The sequence below is a fragment of the Peromyscus leucopus genome, chromosome X (genome assembly GCF_004664715.2).
Source record: "Peromyscus leucopus breed LL Stock chromosome X, UCI_PerLeu_2.1, whole genome shotgun sequence".
In the NCBI taxonomy this organism is placed as follows: Eukaryota; Metazoa; Chordata; class Mammalia; order Rodentia; family Cricetidae; genus Peromyscus; species Peromyscus leucopus.
The window spans coordinates 118,978,642-118,982,853 of NC_051083.1; the positions used below are offsets into that span (position 1 = coordinate 118,978,642).

The 4,212-nt window shown below is 45.2% G+C and overlaps 1 pseudogene; it reads left to right on the forward strand.

Annotated features, from left to right (window-relative positions):
- The first annotated feature begins 366 nt into the window (after window positions 1–366).
- LOC114689096 lies at window positions 367–1,262 on the forward strand (annotated as a pseudogene).
- Window positions 1,263–4,212: the final 2,950 nt, after the last annotated feature.

The following is a 4,212-nucleotide window of genomic DNA, read 5'->3' on the forward strand; positions in this document are numbered from 1 at the left end:
GGCCCCAAAGCTGAGACATCTTACTCAGCATGACTGGATGTGTCCCTTGAGGTTTACTTCCTAATGCAACAGAGTTGAGAGGTAGAACTTTACAACTTTTTTTCTGGTGCTGAAGATAGAGTTGAGGGCCTTGTACAACTGAGCACATCTCCAGACTGGAGATGTAGAGCTCCTAAGACATGGTTGTATTATGAGGGATCTCCATTCCGGGATGGATTATCAATGTTAGAATGGGTTAGTAATCAGCAGGGCAGGTTGGTTTTAAAAGTGAGGTTGGGCTTTTCTTGTTCTGCCTTACGCCAAGTGGGCTCATGGACCAGCGAGACCCAGAAGGATTTTGGCCCCTGGGAGGTCGCGGACGGCTGCTCCGTGGCTGTTATCATGCCACAAAATGAATATATTGAATTACAACGTAAACGCTATGGATATCGTTTGGATTACCATGAGAAAAAGAGAAAGAGAAAGTCCGGAGGCCCATGAACATTCAAAGAAGGAAAAAAAAAAATGATTGGCCTGAAGGCTAAGCTCTACCACAAACAGCGCCATGCCGAGAAAATATAAATGAAAAAGACTATTAAGATGCATGAAAAGAGAAACACCAAACAAAAGGATGATGAAAAGACCCCACAGGGAGCAGTACCTGCCTATCTGCTGGACAGAGAGGGACAGTCTAGAGCAAAAGTACTTTCCAACATGATTAAGCAGAAACGGAAAGAGAAGGCGGGGAAAATGGGAAGTCCCTCTACCCAAAGTTCGTGCCCAAGAAGAAACAGAAGTATTGAAAGTTATTCAAACAGGAAAAAGAAAAAAAGAAGGCATGGAAGAGGATGGTTACCAAAGTCTGCTTTGTTGGTGATGGTTTTACAAGAAAACCTCCTAAATATGAAAGATTCATTAGGCCAATGAGCCTGCATTTCAAAAAAGCCCATGTCACACATCCTGAGCTGAAAGCTCCATTTTGCCTGCCAATACTTGGTGTGAAAGAGAATCCATCATCCGCATTATATACAACTCTGGGTGTGATCACCAAAGGTACAGTTATTGAAGTGAACGTGAGCGAGCTGGGCCTCGTGACACAAGGAGGCAAGGTTATTTGGGAAAGTATGCCCAGGTTACCAACAATCCGGAACACGATGGGTGCATAAATGCAGTCTTGCTGGTTTGATAGTGACTTCTACTGAAGACTACCCACCTTTAGCAAGACACCATCACTGTGGTTTGTGACTACTACCAAGCTGTCCCCCCTCTGCAGTCATGAAGGGCTATTTATTACACTGGAAAGAAAAATAAAAACTGCTCAGTTGTTCAGTTAAAAAAAATAAAATAAAATAAAAGTGAGGTTGGGCCAGGCTGCGGTGGCGCACATCTTTAATCCCAGCACTCGGGAGGCAGAGGCAGGCAGATCTCTGTGAGTTCAAGGCCAGCCTGGGCTACAGAGCGAGTTCCAGGACAAGCACCAAAACTACACGGAGAAACCCTGTCTCAAGAGACAGCTTCTCTCACTGAACCTGGAGCTTGCCAATTCAGCTGGGCTGGCTAGCCAGAAAGCCCCAGGGTTACTCCTGCCTCCACACTGCAGCAATGGGATTATTGGTATAAGCGACTGTGCCTGAGTTTTGTGTTGGTTCTGGGGCTTTGAACTCAGGCCTTCAAGTTGGTGCAGCCAGCACTTTGTTCATAGAGCCATTTCTCCATCCCCCAGTGTCACATCTTACCTCAGACTTACATCCTAAAGCAGTCCTTAGGGATCATAGCAGCATTCTTTTGAATTGGTGGCATTCTTCTCATTGAGGAGGAAATGGAAACTAATCCAGATACCCTGGCAGCGTGCTTGCTAGATAGAACATGAGAAATCACCCCTAAACCAAACTAAGGCCTTTGAAATGAGTCACACTTTGGTGATCACATAATCTAAGGCATATCAAGACAGTGCTTGTAAGCTGAACAAATACCCACATCTCTGCTTTAAGGAGGGACACAGCAACAATTTACCTCAGGGTTGCGTGCTGCAATGTTCAGCAAGAATCTGCTAGTTTGGAGTAGGGCCCAGAAAAACAGGGTTTTTCTTGGATAGCATCTGTGGCTTCAGGAATAGTTCCCTGTGGCCAGTTGATACGCAAAAGAAGAAAACAAATATGCTCAAAAACTCACGTGTGGCTTTAATCACTAACAACATGTAGGCAGCAGCTACATTAGTTCCTTCACTGCTGCCGAACAAACTACTCCCCCCAGCAGCTGAAAGCGGAAACTATGTAAATGAACAGCACTGTGGGGCTCTGCTGGGAGGCTCACCAAACCAAAGCTGAGGGTTCAGGCAAGCGCTGAGGGGCTGGAGAGCGCAAGCAAACTCACTGCCAAGCTCGGCCTACTTAGTGGCAGATCTAGGTTCCTAAGATTGTATGCAGGTCGAAACAGCACTGGAGGCTACTAGGACCACACCCAAACACCTTTGGTACACATTCTTAACGCTTCCACACTGTTACCGGGCATCGTGATCATGGTGTCAGGTGGGATAGTACGCACCAGTCTGTGAAGATTAACTCCCAAGAGCAATCCCAATCTCTCAACAGGGAAATGACAGTGAGACTACTTAAGGGACTACGTCCTAGAGAACTTGGCTGCCAGGTGGCAGGCCCAAGGTTTTGGAAACTGACCGAAAGAAGTAGAAGGACAGATTTGTTCTTACTTACATGGAGATTTATTTAAGGCACAACTTCCTTTCCTAGCCATATTATCAAGAGAAAACCATCACTCCCCGACCTAGAAAATGACTTCCTGACCGTTGTGGCGCACATGTCTTTAAATTGGGAGATTGCATCCAGTGTGCATGCTCTGGACATGCACTGCCTCATCGTGTTTCCTATAGCTGGAATTGAATGGTTCGAAATAGGAATGGAATGATATTTTTTACAGGGTCTTATTTAGTCTGGGCTAGCCTTGAAACTTGTATTGTAGCCAAGGATAAATTTCAAAACCTTACCCTCCTGCCTCTACTTCCTAAACTCTGGGATGACAGGTGTGTGCCAACACTCCTAGCTAAAATGGCTATGTTTGAGGAGGTGCCTGTGTTTCTAGCTCATAGCGCTGACTGTGGAATTGGATAGTTAGGGACCTAGAAGGTGGCAAGTCTCTCTTTTGCTACCAAGTGTATGGAGCAGTTTGTATCGGCCTCATTTATGTCTTCGTGATAAAGGAAGTGATGCAAGCATCCAACCCCACCTGCTACTCCTAGGGATGTAACACTGACCTCCGGTTTCCTATCCTGACAGTTTGAGATGCTGCTAGATCATCTTTGCAAGGAGATCCCCAAATGAATCCATTGACATGGAAGTGGAAGTAAAAAGATCATGACAAGCCGGGCGGTGGTGGCGCATGCCTTTAATCCCAGCACTCGGGAGGCAGAACCAGGCAGATCTCTGTGAGTTCGAGGCCAGCCTGGTCTCCAAAGCAAGTTCCAGGAAAGGCGCAAAGCTACACAGAGAAACCCTGTCTCGAAAAACCAAAAAAAAAAAACAAAAAAAAAAAATCACCACTACGGAAACTGCATCTTTCTCAATCAACAATCATATGAGGGAGTATTTCTGGAGGAATACTTGGTTATCACATGAGACTTGAATGCATTACAAGGGCTAAAAGAAGGATGGTGTGAAAAGTATGGAGTCCTTCTTAGTACTCTTGTGCTTTGTCATTAGAGGTGATGGACATTTCCAGCAGGTCAATTCACACAGGACATGAAATGGCCCAGCCCAGATGGTTAAGTAAAAAGGCTTGGAGATAGCTCATTAAATCAAGCGCCAGGACCCGTTGAGGGTCTATCTCTGGACAATGGGAATATGAGATGGTTGGGATGCCAGGTATAGCAGCGCACACTTTTAAACCCAGTCCTCAGGAGGCAGAGGCAGGCAGATCTCTGTGAGTTCTACATACTGGGTCCTGGGACAGTCAGAGTCGTACAGTGAGACCTTGTCTCAGAAAACCAAACAACAAAACAACAACCAAAAAACAAAAACAAATAAAAAAAAAAACCCAAAGCAATACTTGGGAAAGACGACAGTTCTAAATACCAGAGATGACACTGGTGACCTGCTTCAGAATACAGACTCATCATGATATTTACCTGATGAGACAATAACATCAATAACATCAACCAGCAGAGGGGAGAGAAAAAAATCAACAAACCAGCAAGAAGTTATGCTTTCAAAAAAAAAGGCA